Here is a 24,454-nt window from a genome sequence, read left to right on the forward strand (position 1 = left end):
AGTATGAACCAATCACGGCCACGCACCCTCATATATATGTAACGCTAAATGCCAAGTATCATCAGACAACTTATTATATTATACCTTAACTATCGTATTCATCTGTAAGGAACTCACTTGCAGAATCATCAAGTTTACGAATAAGTATAAAATATAATTATATATAATTCCAATTAACTGCAAATAAAGTGAAATATAAATTAATTCATAATATATTTCATGTCGAGCGAGCAAGAAGCCTGGCAAGTTATGACGTCATTACCCACATGACTAATGAGAACCTCTACCGGTTGTGACGTCATCACCCGCGCATGGCGAGGCCCACATAAGCAGTTTGTTCTAGCGGGCGCCTCGCCGCCTCAAGCACATGATGTGGATAACAACATGAGTTATTAATACCTTCCCAGAACCATGTGAGTAATACAACATTAACATTATACTCACTTCCGGAAGTCTTGATTCATCCGGGAGTCTCCATTAGGCCTATTGCCTTCATTTTGAACATATTCATAATAAATTTCTGTTATTTAATAACAATTAGAAACACGATAGAGTTTATGATGACCAAACACACACCAGACGATGTTTGTAAACAATGTAGTGTTTACAAACAATGGTAAACAACAGGCACTTGTGTTTGTTCTGTTTGATGTGTTTGTGTCCGTGGTGAGTGAATGTTTGTGTCCGTGGTGAGTGTCCGTGGTGAGTGTGTCCGTGGTGAGTGTGTCCGTGGTGAGTGTGTCCGTGGTGAGTGTCCGTGGTGAGTGTGTCCGTGGTGAGTGTGTCCGTGGTGAGTGTGTCCGTGGTGAGTGTGTCCGTGGTGAGTGTGTCCGTGGTGAGTGTTTGTGTCCGTGGTGAGTGTATTAATCTATTTTTTTCCCATATTTATCATATATATTTAATACATTTAACACCTGGCGGTTGCATAATGCAATAACCCCAACTTACTTCTCTGCCATGTGTTCGAGCCCAACTACTGACCCTCACCAGGATGCTACCCACAACAGCTGCCTAACTCCCGGGTACCTATTTACTGCTAGATAAACACAGGCAACAGATGAAAGGAAACGTGCCCAACCATATCTGTACCTGCCCGGGGCTCGAACCCGGATTGTGAGATGCGTTGATCGGTGTACCAGCACTGAGCGCCAGGTCTCTGTAGTGAGCGCGCTTCACCTCTGGCTTTTGTCTTCACGTGACGCCAGGGCTGTTTATGTTGTCTTCTTCTGTTACAAATCAGGGGCCAGATTCACGAAAACACTTACGAACCTGTACATCTTTTCTCAATCTTTGACGGCTTTGTTTACAATTATTAAACAGTTAAAGAGCTCTGAAGCACCAGGAGGCTGTTTATAACAATAACAACAGTTGAATGGCAAGTTTTCAGGCTTGTAAACTGTTTAACAAATGTAACCAAAGCCGTCAAAGACTGAGGAAAGATGTACACGTTCGTAAGTGCTTGCGTAAGTGCTTTCGTGAATCTGGCCCCTGCAGAGGTCACGACCTCTCCGCAGGGTGCAGTCGCACCTCCACAGATCTCCAGTATCAGCTAATGAGCTCCTAAGGGCCACCACTTACGGGCTATTCATGCCCGTGCCACCTTTTGGGCGGCTTAATCTTCATCAATCAATCAATCACAAGTCTGGCACACGCCTCTCAACCTCCTCCACCTGAGCTTTGTGCTCAACGCTGTGAGCGCTCCACGCTGGCGCTGCATACCCTGCAGCTGGTCTGACATACGTGGAGTACAAGGTCCCGAACGACTTTTTGTTCAGAGCCGAGGTTCAGCAACCATTTACACAACCACTAACGTAAGCTGGATATCTTTCCTCGACCAATGACGTATATTGTTTACATTTACCAAGCAGTTTATGAGCTGCCAAGCACAACAAGGTTGTTTATAACAATAACCTTCCGTTGTAAAGTCGACAAGATCGTAAACTGTTAAGTAAATGTAACCACAGACACCATGACTGAGGAAAGATGTACAGGTTTCGTCAGTGGCCGCGTGAATGGTTCCTGAGTGCTAGTCCTGGGTCCTGGAGGTAGTTCTTATAGTGGTCAACCTTGATGACGGAGCAGGTGACAGGTGTGGTGCCAGCCATCAGGTGTGGTGCCAGCCATCAGGTGACAGGTGTGGTGCCAGCCATCAGGTGACAGGTGTGGTGCCAGCCATCAGGTGACAGGTGTGGTGCCAGCCATCAGGTGTCAGGTGTGGTGCCAGCCATCAGGTGACAGCTGTGGTGTGGTGTCAGCCATCAGGTGACAGGTGTGTGGTGCCAGCCATCAGGTGACAGGTGTGTGGTGCCAGCCATCAGGTGACAGGTGTGTGGTGCAAGCCATCAGGTGACAGGTGTGTGGTGCCAGCCATCAGGTGACAGGTGTGGTGCCAGCCATCAGGTTACAGGTGTGGTGCCAGCCATCAGGTGACAGGTGTGTGGTAGTGCCAACTATCAGGTCATTTTCTCCGTCATAGTTCCAGGAGGATTCCACCTCCAATTTGGTGTTGTGTCCGGCGTGCAGCTCCCGGAAACAGCTGCATTGCCTTGCACTTACTCGGGTTAAATTCTAACAGACACGTGTTCGACCATTCATTGTTTGTCCAACTCATCGTGTCGTTCCCCGCCAGTCCATTGTTTATAATTCTTCGTTTTTACATCATCAGCAAAATATGAGTGTTGGTGGGGGGTGGGGGGGGGGGTGGGTGGTTACAGCATATTAATAAAAAAACGTTCAGCATCAGTCAGCAAAGTAGCATAATTGATAAAATAATGTATATGTATAATTTGACACCTACTGAACAAGAGGGGGTGACACATATGTATAAATTGACATCTACGACGACGTTTCGGTCCGTCCTGAACTATTGATCAGGGGCCAGATTCACGAAAGCACTTACGCAAACACTTACGAACGTGTACATCTTTCCTCGATCTTTGACGGCTTTGGTTACATTTATTAAACAGTTTACAAGCATGAAAACTTGCCAATCAACTGTTGTTATTGTTATAAACAGCCTCCTAGTGCTTCGGAGCTCATTAACTGTTTAATAAGTGGAAACAAAGCCGCCAAAGATTGAGAAAAGACGTACAGGTTCGTAAGTGCTTGCGTGAATCTGGCTCCAGGTTCAGGACGGACCGAAACGTCCTCGTTGCTTCATATTCTGATGTGTGGTTTGGTCATCATTTGTTCAGCCATGTTATTGTGACTCGCTGTCTGCATGATACTCATGTATGGTATGACCTCTACTCAGGAGGACGGGGGCTATAATTGACAAATTCTCAGAAGTCATTATATCTTTTCAGGCCAAACTAGCTTATAATTTTTCCTTGTGTTGGACCTGTCCTTTATCACAATATATATAATTAAATTATTATTTGTTATCTTGTTTGCATTGTTTTTTTTTTTTTAGATATATACAAGAGTTGTTACATTCTTGTACAAAAGTTTGTTTGGACAAAAGATTTATGAAAATGTGCTTTATGACCAGGTGCATTAACTCATATTTTCTCTTCCTATTTATCAGATTAACATTTCATCATGTCAAGAAGTCGGAAACAGAATGATGACTGTGTGAGCTTTGGTTTCACTTACACAACAGGAAATGATGGCTTGCAAACCCTCAGTGCACTCTCTGTAGCGATGAGTTTTCCAGCTCAGATCTGAAGCCACCCAAGCTTCAAGAGCACTTCAAGAACACCCATGGTGGAGATGGTGTTCAAGGACACGATGATGGGTCGTTGAAAATGAAAATAGTTCGTTGTGACTCTGTGGGTACTCTTCACACAGCCCGTCCTCCAAAAATGGGGTGGTAAATGTAAGATGAGAAATAAGTACAATTATGTACTATTCATAGCAGTTAGGAATTGTACTTATTTTTACTTAGTATTAAATCGTAGTCAAATATATTGTGAATATTTGAGTTTACCTAAAAAACTGAATAGAAAACCACAACCTCATCTAACCGTCTTAGTTTTTGAAGATAATAATTTTATTGCTTCTTAATTACAATTAGTGCTTAACCTATAGCTATATTGATATTACAGTTTTATAAAACTAATAAAACAAAATTAAAATATATCAATAAATTGTAAAGTAATTCAGGATATTTTAAAATTTTGTATAAAATTTATATTGTTTAATAAACCTGAAAAAGAAATTTCTGATATTTAAAACTTGTGTAATGCAAGATAAAATTGAAAATGTTATCCTATAGTTTTAAGTGTCCTAACAGAAAACGAGCAGCTAAAACATTCATCAAATCTTATTTTGTTCAGACAGGTTATGTAAGTTGAATTTTCGTATTTTTCTGTGTTATTGTACAAGTGATATATTACTTTACTGCTTATTGTAGCAAGCACTCCTGTACAGTATGTTTCTTTCTCTGTAGTTTGTTTAAACATTATATTATTTATTTATTATATAATAGGGGTGTGTGTGTGTATATTACAATAGCGTATAGTAAAATGTGAAAATACTGAGGCAAAATCGTGGTACTGTATTGCCATCCCTGACCTTACCAACAACAATACACGCTGTATTGTATCAAGGAGCTATTGTGACTTGAGTTACCATTGACGGGGAGGTAGAGAGCCAACATTACTGCTACAACAGAAGCAGCTGACGTGAGGACACCAGATCACTAGCCAGGTACCTTCCAGATCTCAAACTTCTTCACTAGAGTATCAAGCTGGTTGTATTGCTTACAGCTCACCATGGTTGAATAAGCTGGTTTTGCTTTGATATACCAGGACTCGAAATATCTTTGAGAGCAGGTACAATTCCGTGCCAGTTTGCCCGAAATGCTATGCGTATTAGTGGCTTTAGGCATAGTATATACTAGCTCTATCTACAAATCCAATATTCTGTTTGTAACTCACTTTGCATGTTTGTACTTATACCGGAATACACATTATTATTATTAAGAAAATAAGAAGGTTGGAGCATCAGTCTGGGCGGCTGTGTAGACCCCAAGGTCACCGAGTCTGGCAGGAAGAGAGGCGCTTATTTTCACTATAGGTCATTGAGAAAAAGGTTGCTAGCGTTTTCTAGCATAGTGATCAGCAGGATGGTATACCCTTTAACCTTATGCCTGTTATGGGATGGTTATCGATCAAAATGTATGTTAGTCTTAGAAGGGTAGACACTTTGTTAGGGGATAATATACTCTGTGAGCATCAGTGTCTTTATTCGTCGCTTTCATCATCTTGGAGTTAATCATCCTCTTTTTCTTTGCAAGAATATTTATAAAGCTATTTTGTCTGATAGAAGCTCCAAGTAGGATGCTGTTTGTAGGACTGACTGAGCAAACTCCATGCAAGGCACCTTAGAAGAGACTATTTCAGTTACATGGATTTAGGATGAGCCGTAGGTAATCTCTCTGCTGAAGTTTCTTGATATACTCCAAGTGAGAATCTATGGAGCCATCTATGGTGCCATTGTCAAAGCACCAAATATCGAGCTCGGTGAGCAGACCTTCCGGGATATATTCAGTAACTAAGAGAAGGAGAAGGGTACAAGACGCACCTTGTCGGGCACCTTCACACATGAGCTGATTTCGTGTTTACCAAAAAGTAACCTTGAATAGCCAGAGACTCATGATAGTGTGAGTAGATAAATGGGAAGAAATTTGGGAGGACCAGAACCTTTTGTCATAGATATTGGCAATGCATGGCCAGTGCTTCCAAACCCCAGGGAAGTCTTCACTTCAAACAGTTTTGGTTATCCATTTATCCATTTTCTGGTTGACTGTTTTGGTGTCAGCCTAGCAACTAGGAGTCGGGGAAAGTTACTATGAGCGATTGGCCTCATTTCCTCATATTTCCTATGAAGGGCAAAGACAGAAGCACCACAAAAGTGAAGGGAATCGTGTAAGTTCCGACAGGAGGCCCTTGAGGTGCTGAGCTGAAGCTGGCTGCTGATCTATTTGGAATAGAAAAACGCTGTTTATTGACAAATGCATTATTTAACGATTCATGAATCTAATTTGGAGTCATTTATGTAATTAATGTTGTTCTGTGAGACTCTGATATTGCAATTTTTGGATGGATTTTTATTTTTATTTTTTGCAAATTGTGTTTTTTGCTTACAGGTAAAAGGTGGACTACGTTGTCCTCTTCTGTGTCGTGTTTATTATCATATTAAGACGGATAATGTTATAGTAAATTGTCTCCTTGCTGAGACAACGAAGCCTGCCTCGTGAACAACAAGACATTATGCCATGATGCCCAACTGTTGCGATCATGAGGTGCCATGTTGCCCACCTGTTGGGGGTCATGAGGTGCGGGGGGAAGGGGGGGGGGGCGGAGACCCCACATGTGTACCCGGACTCGCCACTGTGAGGTCCAGAGTGTGTGACGCGCGCTCCTCTCCGGTACTTCCTCGCTGACTAGCTGCGAGTTACTGGCTGGCTGGTTGACTGGCTGCCTGGTTAACTGGCTAGCTGCCAGGCTGGCTGACTAGCTGCCAGGCTGGCTGACTAGCTGCCAGGCTGGCTGACTGGCTAGCTGCCAGGCTGGCTGACTGGCTAGCTGCCAGGCTGGCTGGCTAGCTACCAGGCTGGTTGACTGACTAGCTGGCCGGCTGCCAGACTGGCCGGCTGGCTGGGACTGTCAACTAGCGAGGTAAACACATAGCATACTATGTTATTAACAAAAATAACACCAACATGGCTTGGGTAATCATGCGTTAACATTAGTCCAACGCCTTTATCGTCCCTTCGAACTCTGACAATATAACATACAAGTCTCAGCTGTTGACGTGCTCGCTGACGTCAACAAAGGTAATAATGACAGTAACAAAGTAGAGAATAAAGTAACCGGTACACTTCTGAGGGCGGGTAGTAAAGTCTTGGAGAGGCTCTCTGTCCGGTTGAATCACATTCTTGTCCACGTGTAATGAGTGTGAATCATCTTACATTCAGGAGAAGCTCCACCTGCAACTGACCAAGGCCGCTCGCATGCCTGACTCACACTAGGCTTTCATAGTGTTTATATTCTATCGCATTACTTCTGTTACTTCCTCACTACTTCTGGCATACACCTCATTACTTCTGGCATACACCTCACTACCTGTCATACACCTCACTACCTGTCATACACCTCACTACCTGTCATACACCTCACTACCTGTCATACACCTCACTACCTGTCATACACCTCATTACTTCTGGCATACACCATACCAATATGGCCTAAAAGATTCGCTTGTTTTTTTGCTTCTAAAGATTTGCGTAAAGATGTAGTACTTATCTATTTATCTCAGATTATGTCTCCTTCATTCATTCAGTAAAATGTGTACTTGGATGAAAAAACGATTCTTCGCGGCAAGGGATCGTATTCCAGGGACCTGCCCGAAACGCTACGCGTACTAGTGGCTGTACAAGAATGTAACAACTCTTGTATATATCTCAAAAAAAAAAAAAAAAAAAAAAAAAAAAATTCTCTCTCCAGATTATTGTTATATTCATGTCCTCTCTTTACAATCTTCTCGTTTTCTTTTCATAGTTTCTTTCCACTGAGGGGTAACTCCCCCACAGTGTTCCTCCCCCCAACAGTGTTCCTCTACCCCTACAGTGTTCCCCAACAGAGTTCTTCTCCCACAGGACCTCTACCAAGGACGACCATCAGGTATACTAGACCCAACTAGAGAATCAGAACAATGACGGTCGTTATTAACCTTCCTGACGGCTCCTGCCGGGTACACAGTACGTTTGTTTATGTCCAAACAGCGTTTGATAGATTGTAAGAACATTTACTAGTGTAAACATTGTTTGACTGATAGTTTAGTATCACTAATAGTTTATTAGTGTGTAAATAGAATTTTGTTTGTAAACAGCGTTTGTTAGTGAGTTAACAAGCTTAGTATATATACAGTTTTAGCGTGTAAACAGCATTTGTTAGATTGTAAACAGTATTTGTTACTTTGGCATCAGGTGCCAGGTCCCCATAGGCCAACTGCTGACCCACAACAGTTGCCTAACTCCTATCATCATAACCTTGCGTTTGTCAGAGTTGAAGTCAAATATCCTTTAACAGAATCTCTAGAGAATTATTTTTTTCGAATACATAAGAGTCCACTGTTGTGATGCTTCTCATTTAGCATCGTTAGGCTGCTAGCTTTATAGTCTTTCAGTCGTTGATGTCTTATAGCTCGAGTGTATTATATTGTTTGGTAATTTGTTACTTTATTAGTTGCAACGCTAAAATGTTATTATGTTAATGTGCGACTGTTAGTTTATTAGTCTAAGTATTGAGATGAGTTACCAACACAATGTTGAATTTATAGATAGAGCTAGTACATACACTACCTAAAGCCACTAATATGCACAGTGTTTCGGGCAAACTGTGCACTAAGGGCACGGTGCACCAAGAGTACGGTGCACCAAGGACACGGTGCAGCAAGGACACGGTGCACCAAGAGTACGGTGCACCAAGGACACGGTGCAGCAAGGACACGGTGCAGCAAGGACACGGTGCACCAAGAGTACGGTGCACCAAGGACAAGGTGCACCAAGAGTACGGTGCACCAAGGACACGGTGCACTAAGGGCACGGTGCACCAAGAGTACGGTGCACCAAGGACACGGTGCAGCAAGGACACGGTGCACCAAGGACACGGTGCAGCAAGGACACGGTGCGCCAAGGACACGACGCACAAGGCAGGAAAGGAAGGTAATGTATTGCTTGGCGTGAAGCCTACTGACAGGGAGTTGTGTCGTGCAAGCAATGAGGGGGCAGGGCAGCCCCCGCCAGCGACGCCCTCATACCGTAGTGGTGAAGTTGTATGCTGGACAGCGTTCGCTCTCAAGGGCTCCACCCACCGGCCGCCCACCACTACTGTACACACTCCTCTCCTCTAGAATTTATGGCAAGCGCCTCCCAGGGGTTAAGGATTGTTAAGAAGGGTTTTTAACAATCCTTCAGAGGTTGATAGGCCTTGATAACCCTCCAGATGTCGATAGGCCGTAAGTTATTATATACAAACACAGACTGAAGCAGTGAGTTGTGCCGTGCTGGGAGCCGCGGTCACATTCAGCACCTCCTAAATATTCTGGACCACACACCTTTATAGCCAAGCTGGCTAATTAGTTCATCTGTTACGCACAACATACCCATCACATGAGTGGTGGAGGACCCCGTGTCCATCCTGTGGGTGGTAGTGGACCCCGTGTCCATCCTGTGGGTGGTAGTGGACCCCATGCCCATCCTGTGGGTGGTAGTGGACCCCATGCCCATCCTGTGGGTGGTAGTGGACCCCCATGCCCATCCTGTGGGTGGTAGTGGACCCCGTGCCCATCCTGTGGGTGGTAGTGGACCCCATGTCCATCCTGTGATTGGTAGTGGATCCCGTGCCCATCCTGTGGGTGGTAGTGGACCCCATACCCATCCTGTGGGTGGTAGTGGACCCTATACCCATCCTGTGGTTGGTAGTGGACCCCATACCCATCCTGTGGGTGGTAGTGGACCCCATACCCATCCTGTGGGTGGTAGTGGACCCCATACCCATCCTGTGGTTGGTAGTGGACCCCATACCCATCCTGTGGGTGGTAGTGGACCCCATACCCATCCTGTGGTTGGTAGTGGACCCCATGCCCATCCTGTGGGTGGTAGTGGACCCCATACCCATCCTGTGGGTGGTAGTGGACCCCATGCCCATCCTGTGGGTGGTAGTGGACCCCATACCCATCCTGTGGTTGGTAGTGGGCCCCATACCCATCCTGTGGTTGGTAGTGGACCCCATACCCATCCTGTGGGTGGTAGTGGACCCCATGCCCATCCTGTGGGTGGTAGTGGACCCCATACCCATCCTATGGTTGGTAGTGGACCCTATACCCATCCTGTGGTTGGTAGTGGACCCCATACCCATCCTGTGGTTGGTAGTGGACCCCATACCCATCCTGTGGTTGGTAGTGGACCCCATGCCCATCCTGTGGGTGGTAGTGAACCCCATACCCATCCTGTGGTTGGTAGTGGACCCCATACCCATCCTGTGGTTGGTAGTGGACCCTATACCCATCCTGTGGTTGGTAGTGGACCCCATACCCATCCTGTGGTTGGTAGTGGACCCCATACCCATCCTGTGGTTGGTAGTGGACCCCATGCCCATCCTGTGGGTGGTAGTGAACCCCATACCCATCCTGTGGTTGGTAGTGGACCCCATACCCATCCTGTGGGTGGTAGTGGACCCCATACCCATCCTGTGGTTGGTAGTGGACCCCATACCCATCCTGTGGTTGGTAGTGGACCCCATACCCATCCTGTGGTTGGTAGTGGACCCCATACCCATCCTGTGGTTGGTAGTGGACCCCATACCCATCCTGTGGTTGGTAGTGGACCCCATACCCATCCTGTGGTTGGTAGTGGACCCCATACCCATCCTGTGGTTGGTAGTGGACCCCATACCCATCCTGTGGTTGGTAGTGGACCCCATACCCATCCTGTGGGTGGTAGTGGACCCCATACCCATCCTGTGGGTGGTAGTGGACCCCATACCCATCCTGTGGGTGGTAGTGGACCCCATACCCATCCTGTGGTTGGTAGTGGACCCCATGCCCATCCTGTGGGTGGTAGTGAACCCCATACCCATCCTGTGGTTGGTAGTGGACCCCATACCCATCCTGTGGTTGGTAGTGGACCCTATACCCATCCTGTGGTTGGTAGTGGACCCCATACCCATCCTGTGGTTGGTAGTGGACCCCATACCCATCCTGTGGTTGGTAGTGGACCCCATGCCCATCCTGTGGGTGGTAGTGAACCCCATACCCATCCTGTGGTTGGTAGTGGACCCCATACCCATCCTGTGGGTGGTAGTGGACCCCATACCCATCCTGTGGTTGGTAGTGGACCCCATACCCATCCTGTGGTTGGTAGTGGACCCCATACCCATCCTGTGGTTGGTAGTGGACCCCATACCCATCCTGTGGTTGGTAGTGGACCCCATACCCATCCTGTGGTTGGTAGTGGACCCCATACCCATCCTGTGGTTGGTAGTGGACCCCATACCCATCCTGTGGTTGGTAGTGGACCCCATACCCATCCTGTGGTTGGTAGTGGACCCCATACCCATCCTGTGGGTGGTAGTGGACCCCATACCCATCCTGTGGGTGGTAGTGGACCCCATACCCATCCTGTGGTTGGTAGTGGACCCCATGCCCATCCTGTGGTTGGTAGTGGACCCCATGCCCATCCTGTGGGTGGTAGTGGACCCCATACCCATCCTGTGGGTGGTAGTGGACCCCATGCCCATCCTGTGGGTGGTAGTGGACCCCATGCCCATCCTGTGGGTGGTAGTGGACCCCATGCCCATCCTGTGGGTGGTAGTGGACCCCATGCCCATCCTGTGGGTGGTAGTGGACCCCATGCCCATCCTGTGGGTGGTAGTGGACCCCGTGCCCATCCTGTGGGTGGTAGTGGACCCCATACCCATCCTGTGGGTGGTAGTGGACCCCATACCCATCCTGTGGGTGGTAGTGGACCCCATACCCATCCTGTGGGTGGTAGTGGACCCCATACCCATCCTGTGGGTGGTAGTGGACCCCATACTCATCCTGTGGGTGGTAGTGGACCCCATACCCATCCTGTGGGTGGTAGTGGACCCCATACCCATCCTGTGGGTGGTAGTGGACCCCATGCCCATCCTGTGGGTGGTAGTGGACCCCATACCCATCCTGTGGGTGGTAGTGGACCCCATACCCATCCTGTGGGTGGTAGTGGACCCCATACCCATTCTGTGGGTGGCAGTGGACCCCATACCCATCCTGTGGGTGGTAGTGGACCCCATACCCATCCTGTGAATCTGCAACCCAAAATTACCTTCGACCCTTAATTTGTCAACATAAATCAGCAATTAGAACAATAACAAACTCCAGCCCAAGACAGCACTCATCTCCTCAAGGTATCTCTCCCATATTAAGTCACACATCCTCTCAAGTGTGCTCTATATCTATAAGACTCTGAACTGTAATGCTAATCCTGACCTTAAGTGCTCCCTAGAGGGTTGTAACAGTACCAATGGCCACCACACTGGAAACAAATATCTTTTGGTATTCCAAGAGTGCAACTTAACCAAGGCAGAAATGCTCTCCAAATCAAGGGTCTTAACCTTCCCCTTAAGCTTAAAAATTGTACTTCTGCTCAGTTTAAAAGAGCAACTAATAACTACCCTATTGACTTGATGTAACCAATTGTCCTCCCCTGGGAGTTCAGTCTCCCAGGTGATGTTACCAGCAGCGGCAACAATGTTACTTATGGAAGCTTATATTGTGCACTTGTAAACCTTATCTTCCGTGTCTCTAGCGATGGTTTACTAATGGTGGTAAGAACACTCCCGAAGCTGATAGGTTGTAGCCCAACCACAAACCAAAGAAGTGTACCAAAGAAGTGCATCAAACCAAAGAAGTGTATCAAAGAAGTGTATCAAACCAAAGAAGTGTATCAAAGAAGTGTATCAAACCAAAGAAGTGTATCAAAGAAGTGTATCAAACCAAAGAAGTGTATCAAAGAAGTGTATCAAACCAAAGAAGTGTATCAAAGAAGTGTATCAAACCAAAGAAGTGTATCAAACCAAGCCACTCCGGGCTTGGGGAGTAGAAGAACTCCCAGAACCCCATCAACCAGGTATATATGGACGGATATAGGAGTGTTATTCCAGTCCAAGAGTTGTGAGTAGTGGGAGACGCGTTGTGTCCTGCGTGAGGCGGCCCTCCACACCTGGGAACCCCGCGCCCTCACACACCCGCGCTGCGTCAACCCATCCTCCCTTTACTGTGTCGCAACTTCCTCTCAACCTCTCTTCCGGTGGGGGAGGGCAGGGGTAAGGGCCCACTACCCTCCCCCCCTCTCTCTCTCTCTCATTCAGCAATCATCGTATTGATGATCTTTATGATGAATATATATATCGATCAACCTATTGATCGACTTAGCAATCAACTTATCTCTAAAAACCGATTAACTAATCGATCCACGTATACCTGGTTGATGGGGTTCTGGGAGTTCTTCTACTGCCCAAGCCCGGCCCGAGGCCAGACTTGACTTGTGAGAGTTTGGTCCACCAGGCTGTTGCTTGGAGCGGCCCGCAGGCCCACATACCCACCACAGCCTGGTTGGTCCGGCACTCCTTGAAGGAAACAATTTAGTTTCCTCTTGAAGATGTCCACGGCTGTCATATCAACAATCAGTTTAGTGATCAACAACAATCGCCATTTACAATTACAATAAACAACAACAACAAGAACCAACAACATTAGAGGGCGGTGTGGTCCTGGAGGGAGAGATGTCATCACCTGCTTCACCTCTTCTCTCTTTCTCACGCCCACAAAAAGCCTTAAATATGAACATGATCGTGAACTCTGATATAAGAAATCTCTTCGCCACGTAAATGGTTAGAATGTGAGAATTCCCGGAAATAATTTTGTTAACGATAAAGACTGTTGCCTCATGGTGCAGAAGCTGTCGTTAGTGGCTTGGTCAACTCACTAAATTGCCTCGTGTGTATTAATGGAGCAGCCATTGTAACTAACTGAAAGTTACATCGCTTTCAAACAGACGGAACTACGTCATAAATGATTATTCGTTCCACTGATTTTCTGAGGCTTACAGGAGGATAGACTTCAACAGATTCCCCGCCCACTAAAATACCTCCTTTGCTGCTACAATGATTCTAAATCACCAACTCTGGTATTTTGTACTTTGAAAAGTTCCTTCCCCGACGTCTATGTAGCATTTAATCTTGCTTCAGAAAAGATTATTTGTACATAAAAGGAATTCATTGATCTCCCATTGTGGGGAACAGGAAGGATGTTCGGCTTAGCGAGGTCCCCGTGGCCAAATTACTGACCTCCCCAAGGACGTAACCCACAACAGTTGCCTTACTCCCGGGTACCTATATACTGCTAGGTGAACAGAGATATCAGGTGAAAGGTCCCTCTAGACAAACTACTGACGTTCCCCAGGATCAGTGAGGGGCTAATGAACCCCATTTATCCATCCCATGAGTGGTGGTGGACCCTATTCCCGTTATGAAATGGGTAGTGGATTCCATATCTATACCGTGGGGGATATTGTACCCCCATTATAATGCACATCATATCAACAACAACAACAACAACTTATCAACAACACTACCACGCATCAAACTGATGAAGAAAGAGCACCAGGGAATTACGATCCACCAGTCATTAACAGATGCTCAGCAAGTAGCTGCTGTTGTAAACATTTTTATGGATAGTTTCACAAATCTTTGACTTGGATGGAATAGTTATTCAACTCTATATGACTCTGCAACCCGTTCTCGCACTCTCTTACAGTCAATATTGACTTATTAAATACGTGCATATGTGACATACTAAACATACTAGTTTACCTTGAACACCTTCATAGAAAACACCGACCTTACCTAACCATCCTTAGTATGTTAAGATAAGTATCTTATTGCTTCGTAATTACAATTATTACTTAACCTATACCTATAATAGGTTAAGTAACTCTGGTGGGCCCCATCTGGACTACTCTATCCACGTATGAAGATCTCACCTTCAAAAGGACATAGTTGCTTTAGAGACAATTCAACAAAGAGCGACAATAATTATCCCTGATGAGTCAACTCTCACGCCAGGATATTTGGATACAGTTTATGATGGTAAATCAGTGGCAATCCCAATCCTGACCTCAAGCCCTTCCTAGAAGGCTGTAATAGAACTCACAGTCGCCGCACGAGGAGCAAATATCTATGATATTCCTAGAGTGAGACAACCAGAGCAGTAGTGCTATGCCAATCAAGGGTCCCGAATTATGGAATGACCTCAAATGTAGCTGTACGTCTCCAAACTACTTTAAAAGAGAGACTTAAAAAATATTTGTATTTATAATTTTGTATTTATATACACGAGCTTGTACAATGTTAAATTTATGAAAGACCTGGGTAAATACTGATTCGGTATCCGGGGTATTGATTTGTGGAACCAATTACTGCGTAACATAATAGAAGTAGGATCCCTTGATTATTTCAAGCATAGGTAACAGGGGTGTTACCTATGTTTTGTTTGAAGCAAAGGTTAGACATATATATATATATATATATATATATGAATGAGATTGGGTGGATATAAATAGATGCTGCCTCGTATGGGCCAATATTACGGGCTATTCATGGCCGTGGCACCTCTTGGGTGGCTTAATCTCTATTAATCATTATGGGCCAATAGGCCTTCTACAGTTACCTTCATTCAAATGTACTTATGTTCATTCATTAAGGCAAGTCCTGAATCCTATGTTGCCCTTCGTTTCGGGAAAATCCTTAATCCTATGTTCCTCCGAATACGACCCGGCCGCCAAATCGTTTAACAACCAAGTACCCATTTTACTGTTGGGTTAAACAGTGGCTACAGTTAAGGATTGACGCCCAGTCAATCCTCCCAGGTCAGGATACGAACCCAGGCCAAAGCGCTCACGAAATGCCAGGCGAGTGTCTTACCACTACACCTCGGGGACTACACTACAATTGCATTACTCTTATGTTCCTTGTACACATTATTTTGAATACAAATTTGAATTTAAATTTAAATTTGAAACTTGTAATGACCTTAAAGTATAGCAACAACGACCAAAGAAAACGGTAATATTGAACTGTGAGACAAGCGACCATCTCCCCATAACAACAACAGCTTGAGCTTCATGCAAACTGCACCTACTATCAAGAAGAAGAAGCTACGTCGCTTCTAATTCAACAAGTAGCACTCTTTACCATCCAGCATATATCAGGAGGAGGTGATCTCTCGTTACAGGAACAATATCAAATCGTCAAAGCACTGTGGCTAAATATCTCCAGGCGACCAACACATTGGGTCACATGCCACATTACACCTGGTGGCGCCACCAACACCTAAACCCAGACAAGAAGAGCCCCGGCAACAAGGATCAGCTGACGCCATGAACACTGCGGCAAGTCTCCCTCTAACACACACCTTTGTGTAGTCTCAGCTCCTCAACGTAACAAGCACTTTTGACACTCAACGCGTCTCCCAACACCTGTACTGGTGCAGTCATCGGGAGAACAAACCCTTCATGCAAACTGTATCTATTATCAAGAAGAAAAAGTGGTATAGCTGCCATCCTGAGGTTCACTCCGGAACATGCTCTGAGGTTCTTTCCCAGATCACCTCAAGGCTCGCCCAAGCGTCATCTGGAAACTGGCACAGTTGCTACCCCAAGAGTCGCTCTTCACTACTTAAACCGGCAAGCGGGCTCCTCTTAAGGGCTACGAGTAAGGCTAGCCATGCAGCAGTAGGGCCGAGTCGCAACGTATTGTCTGATGTTCTGCAGGTAATTAAACATTTTGTTTATGTATACACTTTTAACGAATATTTATTAGTTTAGGTCTTGTTATATAATTTGCTCATCTAAATTTTCATAACCTAGTAGGTATTTTGGCTTATAGTCTGAGTTTTTTTTTAAATATTCTTGTTTCAAATTGCCAGAATATTGTCACTCAGTTAACCATGAGATACAGACATTTGTGATATATAATAACATAGTCACCTTTCTTCTCCATTGTTTACGGTGAAGAAAGTTTGGTTGTTGAAGTTAGGTTATGCCAGTGACGCATAATGTTTTGTTCCTATTGCTGGGTCTCCACCGCTACCTTCATGCCACTGACTCTGCCTCAGTAGATACTTTGTGGGTTGATCCAGTTTCCTTGGATCTCTGTTCCAAGGTTCGTGTTTCCCAGGTTATCTGCAGTATTGTTTAGTTCATCATGTTCATGATGTTCAAAAATATGCTGGTCTCACAGTTTCTTTTGCTAACATGTCCTGGGCATTATTTGGGCATGGCAGTTTTGGTGGCCCAGTATTTAGTTAACACTTGAAATGTGCATGTCAATCAGGGAAGATCATGCCATTTGACCTCACTGTGTAAATCAACGAGGGAGCATTTAAAGTACTATAATGTGTAAGATTTAAAAATCACATTCTGTAAAGAGGTCAACCAGATACTTGCCAGGGGTGATAGTAAACAGCCGTCATCTTGAAAACAAATCCTGAGTAGGTCGCAGTGGCAGGAAGGCCTTGGTTTAAATCAAGCTATCATGGCTGATGCACACTCCTCCACCTTAGAACTCCATTCTGTGGCTCACTCCACACAATCACTGACTAATGAAGAAATTCAGGGTAATCTGTTTGCTAGCAAATGAGGAAAGTGACTTTGATGATTCTGAGAATTCTAAAAATTATGCTCAGGGCTCGGGACAAAGCGATCCAGACGGTGATATCGTCGGACATGTGTCTGTCCCCAAGGCAAGGTGTACATCACCACCACTACTGCTGTGTGAATTATCATAAAAAGGCTATTACTAGTGACTTAACAACTATATATGTGTAGCAATTGGCAAAACTTTTAGATTCGTTTTGTTTTGAAAGGTAAAGCATATGTTGAGTTAATTCATGGGTGTTTGCCTACAAAGTAACCCATATTCTTGTTTAATGATAGTGTGGCTTACATTTCACAAGCATTGATATACATATTGCGGTCCCCGTGGCACAGTGGTAACACACACGCCCCATACTTTGCGACCAATTTGGCCTGGGTTCGTATCCTGACCGGGGAGGATTGGCCAATCCTTAACTGTACACCTCTGTTCACTCAGCAGTAAATGGGTACCTGGTTGTTAAACAATTTGGTGGGTCATATTCTAGGGAAAATTAAGATTAAGGACCTGCCCGAAACACTTTTCTTGCTAGTGACTTTACAAGAATGTAAGAACTCTTTAAGCAGTCTCCGTGGTGTAGTGGTAAGACACTCGCCTGGCGTTCCGCGAGCGCTATGTCATGGGTTCGTATCCTGGCCGGGGAGGATTTACTGGGCGCAATTCCTTAACTGTAGCCTCTGTTTAACGCAACAGTAAAATGTGTACTTGGATGAAAAAACGATTCTTCGCGGCAGGGGATCGTATTCCAGGGACCATAGGATTAAGGACTTGCCCGAAACGCTACGCGTAGTAGTGGCTGTACAAGAATGTAACAACTCTTGTATATATCTCAAAAAAAAAAAAAAAAAAAAAAAAAAAAAGTATATAAATAAAATATAAAATAAAAAAAAAATACTGGTAACAATGCTTATGATTTTTGTGTCTGTGGTTTGCAGGACAAATTCTTAAGAGGAAAATGTTGCGTGATCTCACATCAGTGCTAGTTGGGGGATCTCGAGGATTGCCTCCAACGCTTGCTTTTCTTTTCAAGTTGGCTTGGGCCTCAAGAGTACGTCTGCCATTGCTCATTGCCATTGGATTCATGGTCACCAACATTCACTTACGGTTAGAGATCAACGTCAACATAGAGGTGGGGGAGGAGGAAGGTCAGCCACCAGATCAGCAGGTACAACAGGGAGAGCAACACCTCTAGATCATGTATGCATGTACCATTATGGGCTTACCATACCAAGAATGACTGAGGATTTGTGTGTGTGTGTGTGTTGTGAGTTATGCACATATTATTCAATAAATTATTAGCTTGGTTTTAATACTGCAGTTGTCTTTCAGTTAAGTTTCCAACTATTATCTCTGAAATAACAGCATCAGTATTTAATAAAGTAATTAATAAATGTAATTATTACAATTATAGAAAACTTTAAGCATAGGCCTAACTGATCGTAATTTTGAGAGGGCTTATATTGCATTTAGCCCCACTGTGTAAATCAACGAGAGAGGATTGATTTTCATTTGTATGTTTATTAATATGGTAAGTAAGAATTTTTGGCTAAATGTGGTCGTCATAAATTTGTAAAAGTGCTCATATCTTTTAATGCTTTATAATTACTGTATGTTCAGTTTTTTGTTTTGAATTGATATCTGTTCGATACATTATTGGCTTCTACATCGCTAAAATTTGGAATGGAATGGAGAGCACACACAGTGGAGATGCTTAAGGAAGATGCAGTTTTATTAATTACTGTACTTGCAAATATAGTACAGTATATAATTTGTTTAGAGTAAGAATTAGTTATATGTGGAAGTGTAAATGTATGGCATATGCCTAAAACACCCCATTAATGGGCATTGCAAGATGTTATAGGATGTACTGGAAGGTGTCAGAAAAATTGTAAGCCTTCAGTAGTGTTTTTTCTTCTAAATATGATGATAATTTTCTTGGAATGTTACGTTTAGAAAAGAGTGTTTCAGCAGGTGTGTTGCTTATTATGAACATCTGGTTGTAAGTTCCTGTAGTGCAGTGGTTTTCATCTGTACCTCACAACCAAGGATCCTGGGTTCAGTCCCCAGGTGGGACATAGTCAGTTGGTCATGCTTCCTTTCACCTGATGTCTCTTTTCAAACAATAGTATGTATGTACCTAGGAATTAGGTAACTGTTGTGGGTTGCATCCTGGGGAAGGTCATCAGTAGTTGGCTTGCGAGGACCTGGATAAGCCTAGGAGGCTTACTATTATTGACTATGGAATAAGATGAACCATATTAGAGTTATGATTGAAGGTACACTCATCAGTTTGTTTAGATTCTAATGATTTGATTATTGGCTATCAGATTGATGATGCTGGAGGGTAAAAGTGGAGCATAGATAAACTATATTTTGTGCATTATATAGACCCCTTCTTCAGTAATCCAACATATGATGAAGGAAATTCAATAAGAGTTCATTGTTAGGTGCCATATGCACTTAGAGAATGTAGTGTAAATTTCCGAGACCCGCGGCTCTTCAATCTGTTGCCAACAAATATAAGAAATGGAGCTAGAACAACAGTGGGAGCATTCAAGAGAGAATTAAACAAGTTTTTGCTGAAGTTACTGGATCAGCCTGTCTGTATGGGATTTTAGGCGACACACACAAACATCCTCACAGACCGGGTAATCAACTGAATGACCCTAACCAGTCAGATCTGACACTGACGTAATCTGGAAAGCATTAACTATTCACATAACATACTTTAGTACAGTATCAAACGTCGGGTTGCTTTGAATAGGGATACAACTGACATACCACAAGCGAATTTCTCCCAAATTATTTGCATTTATCCCTTGCACTGTGATAGTTGATGCAGGTCAACAAAATAATAATGGTATTTCACTACATTTCACTACTATAATCAAATTTTTCTAGGTGTATAGGATTTTTTTTTCTCCAAATCCTGTAATGTTTGAAAAGGTTTACTGACCTTCAAACTTAGAGGTGAATGTGCTGCCATCTGTTAATGATTAGCATCAAGCTGCGCCCCAAACAGTACCACCAAATCCACCAAGAATAATTCCCATACACCACACTTGGCCCCCCTCATAACTGTTTTGACAATATTTTCGACATGTTTTGTTGTTTTGAATGTTGTGACATGTTGTGTAAAAGTGATATATTCTCGGTACAGTATATTATTGTGCCTATTAACGTTGATTAACAAGTTTGATGTTTTGAAAATTTGTGTGTAAATGTTTTCTTGCTCAAGACAGTCATTGAAAGTTGCACAAAAAATTTGGAGCTGCAGCAAAAAAAGCCAACTAACCCTAGGAGTAGTAATACGAATCTTTGACTTCAAGGGAAAAAAGTGCTTATTTAACTGTACAATTCCCTGTTCTACCCACATTTGAAGGAACTATCAAGGGAAAGTACCAAGCCATTATGACTATATAGCACTGGGAAGGGGTCAGGATAAGGATTTGGGATGGGATGGGGCATTGAAGGAATGGTGCCCAACCACTTGAACGGTTGGGGATTAAACGCCGACCTGCATGAAGCAAGACCGTCGCTCTACCATCCATCCCACGTGGTTTACCCACATTTGAACTACTTTATTTAAGCATGAACATAAGGCGTCAAAAATAGGGATACAACCCTATTTTTTCCAGACTAGAAGTCGACTAATCATCCCAGACTATCAGTGGACTCTCATACCAGGAAAGGCTAAGGGCCATAGGACTAAACACTGCAAGCCCGACATGACAAGGCAAATCTCATAGAAACTTTTAAAATACTGAACAAAATGGAGAATATTAATGCAGACCATTTCCATAAAAGGTCAGATGTTCATACATGCAAGGGGCAACATCTTCAAATTCAACAAGCCATAATGTAGGACAGAAAACAGGAGATGCTCTTTAACCAATAGGGTTATAAACCTATGGAACTGCCTACTTGCCAAAGCTGTAAATGCCAAGATACTACCCTAGTTCAAAACCCAGTTGGAATTTTTTTTTTTTGAAAAATACAGGGGGACATTTGACAAGCTGCCAGCATCCTGTTCCCATTGTGGCCTGTAGAAAGATATTGGCTCCTAAGGTAAATTCAGGTAAATATTAATTTTGTTTTATCAAAATACTGTATAACAAAACATGACAAACAACACATCAGTAGCAGAGGTACATACCCTCAATCCCCTATTTTGAAATTTTCTGAGGCAATGTTTGATACATGTGATTAAGGGTATGTGGATAGGTTTTTATGGTATGACACATGACAGATTCAAGGCACTGCCATCAGAGCCTTGAATTGGTGGCTGCCATCCCAGCTTCCACTGTATGTCCAGTTGTTTTTCGCTGGAGCTGAGAAGCAAGATCACAGGTCTCGTCTTCCCTTGCCCACTGCTTTGCACATTTGGGCTGTGATTAAATTTTTCTCACCATCTCGTGGGTAGCCTGGATGCCTTGCTTTTGCTTCAAGTTGGGGATTGCTTACTCGATAGACTATTGTGGAAGTGTGGTGGTCTGGTGATGGTCAGTATAGTGGATAGCTGGCTAACTGTAGTTGGCAGAGAGGTAATTCGTATCTCTTGAGAGTGGGTGTTAATTGATATGGTTTTCTTTTATGTGATAACAATCTTTTGTCTCTAGTGAATAATTGATTTGCAGTATTTTTCCACTTTCATTCCTTCCTATCTACATGACAAGACTGGTTGCAAAGTTTTAACACCCTGTACAATCTTGTCAGTGTGGTACTAGCCAATAACAGAATGGCATGTGTGGAGGCCTGGGTGGACCAGGGCTTCCTTCAGGGAGTGACCAAGGGACTTCTCTGAAAAAACGTTTTGTTTTGTACTGGAATCCTTTATTGATATATTTTTTAATGATACAGTATTAGATATTAAGAGAGAGTCTTTTCCTACTTGAAGTGTAATAACAAATGCACCAAAATTTGTTTAGCCCCAGTTTGACCACAAACTATCACTTTGGTGTGGGGTTGTGGCAGATCAGTTGGTCATGTGTTCAGTGAGCAAGTACCACAAGCGCACATGGCACCTGAAAGATGGTGAACTATACTTGGCCAGGATGAAGCCTTGAGGAAACTAATAGAGGTCTATAGTGATTCTGATGTCAAATCAGTCATCACAGCTGGGTGTAGGGGTGACAGAGTAAGCGCGTGCACACAAAATGTGTATTCGCAGTGAAAGGGTTAATGTTTGTGCAAGATGAGTACCCAAGATGTTAACTAGGGACATAAAAAAAAAATCAACCTAGCTGGGGTAATCATTGGTAAGGTTTGCATAACCAGACACAGCAGACTCTGGGAAAACATCCTGCACAATCTTGTAACACAAGAAGAAGCAGCAAGGTTCTGTAGCACAGTGGTGTATGTTTTCAACTCATAATTTAGGCATGTAAAGGCTTTTATCAAGGTAATCCATCTACAGTACTACATTATTTAAGCCCACTTTCTTCTTGGTGTTTCCCTGCATTGTTGTCACTACCTTTTACCCTTCACTAGCAAAATGAAACACAATTTTGCTCTTAGCATAGAATGATTAAACAATTTCTGGCACCTTTCATACGTTTAGTGAAAGTAAATGTGAATTGGTGTGTTGTGGAATGGTTTCAACCTATTATATATAACGAATGTACTACATGCATTACTGTATTTGTTTTATAGATTGTTTCAAATTAATGTACCTGAATGATCTAAAACAAGATAAATTGTATTGAAATGAACTGCTAAGATATTTACCATCAATATACCTTATGGGAGATTTTTTTTTTATTTTTAGACATCATCTTGATGGCAAATTTATCATTTGCCATGTACAGTGTACTGGCAAAACCTTGCCTTAATATCAAGTGGGGTGCTCGCCCAGCTCATACTCATGATTTGATAAGTGTCAAATTTAAAGTGATGTTTACTTCACCAAAAGCACAAGAATCTAGGCATCCCACCTATATAGAGAGACCAATGCTCATTGGTCTGAGGAAGCATCAATTTTGTAGTGGTTTTAATATCACCAAACACTGGAGTTTTGGTGCTGTGGTTGATGAGTGTACAAATTGTGATGTATTATGTGTGAGGACAGGATATCTTGGATAGTTTTAGTTGAAATTGTAGGACCAGGAAAAGTTTTGGCAGAGCCATTGTGGTTATGTTGTGTTTTTGCAGGGATATATATATATGCAGTATTGTGTGTTATTAGTAATGACACTGATAAATGCATGAAGGGCATATTGACAACCATGCCTGTTAAACTATAGTTTACCAGTAGACACAGTGAAGTTGCTAGGACATGGCAGTAAAAGCAACCTGTCCTCTCGACTAGTATAATTCGCATTTCGTACGGAATCGACCTATTTGTTAATAATTTGTTTTTCGCTTTGCGCTTCGCGTGTCAGCAGGTGATGCTCACTTCCTCTTTGGAATGTGCTTGGGCCCTGGCTCTTTGGTTTTTGTCACCTTTTTCGTCCTTGCTGTTATGCAGATTCTGCGGTCGGCAGTATCTGCGGTCGGCAGTATCTGCGGGCAGCAGCTTATAGTTGCTGTCCGATGTCTGCGTTGGCACTTTCGTTGCCTTCCATTTGGCTTGTATCTGGCACCTTGCGTGTTTACACTCCTTATTTGGGTCGTGGCGACCCATCTGCATCTGTTCAGGGTTGGGTGCTGGCCTTCCTAGACGACTGGCTGGTGTGGGCTCCCAGCCAGTCCGAGTGTCTGCTCACCAAGGTTTTGGTTCTTTCCCAGCTCATCGGGTTTGGGTTCCTGGTGAACTGGAGGGAGTCCCATCTGGTTTCCTCTCAGGTTCGAACTTACTTGGGTCTTGTGGGGGGACTCTCGGACCACTTTCTTGTCTCTCCCTCAAGAGTCTCTGCTTCGGATGTGGTCCTGCCTTCACATGTTTCTGGGGGCTCCCGGGTCTCTCGGCGGGTGTTCGGGGGTTTCTGCGGGAGCCTGAACTTTGTCGTGATAACCTAGCTGGTGCTAGGTTATTTATGGTCTACCCGCCGGGTTGGGTTTGGCTTCGTTGGCTGGGTTTCTGCTCTTTTGGCTCTGGTGATAAGTTTGTTCATTTACAGTCGTCTCCTTCTTTTCTGGCAAAGAATGAGAAGTCTGCTTTCCGGAGGGATCCTTGGGTTGTTGATGCTTGGTTGTTTCGACTGGGGTTGCATCATGTGTTGTCTTGTTGCGGCTCTCCGCCGTTTTTTGTGCGCCACGGCCTCCGTATTTGGGGACGCACTTTGGGTTGCCCCGGTTTCACTTCTTCCCGGATT

General features: G+C 43.9%; 2 long non-coding RNA genes across 2 annotated transcripts; both read left to right on the forward strand.

The window, feature by feature from the left end:
• Window positions 1–3: 3 nt before the first annotated feature.
• Window positions 4–4,207, forward strand: LOC138350442 (uncharacterized). Its single transcript, XR_011222087.1, has 2 exons — window positions 4–413; window positions 3,527–4,207. It is a non-coding gene; the product is annotated as an uncharacterized lncRNA (long non-coding RNA).
• Window positions 4,208–15,631: 11,424 nt separating this feature from the next.
• On the forward strand, window positions 15,632–22,912 carry LOC123769991 (uncharacterized). Its single transcript, XR_006774298.2, has 2 exons — window positions 15,632–16,318; window positions 18,137–22,912. It is a non-coding gene; the product is annotated as an uncharacterized lncRNA (long non-coding RNA).
• The last annotated feature ends 1,542 nt before the right edge of the window (window positions 22,913–24,454 follow it).

This window comes from Procambarus clarkii, chromosome 45 (assembly GCF_040958095.1).
Source record: "Procambarus clarkii isolate CNS0578487 chromosome 45, FALCON_Pclarkii_2.0, whole genome shotgun sequence".
Taxonomy (NCBI): domain Eukaryota; kingdom Metazoa; phylum Arthropoda; class Malacostraca; order Decapoda; family Cambaridae; genus Procambarus; species Procambarus clarkii.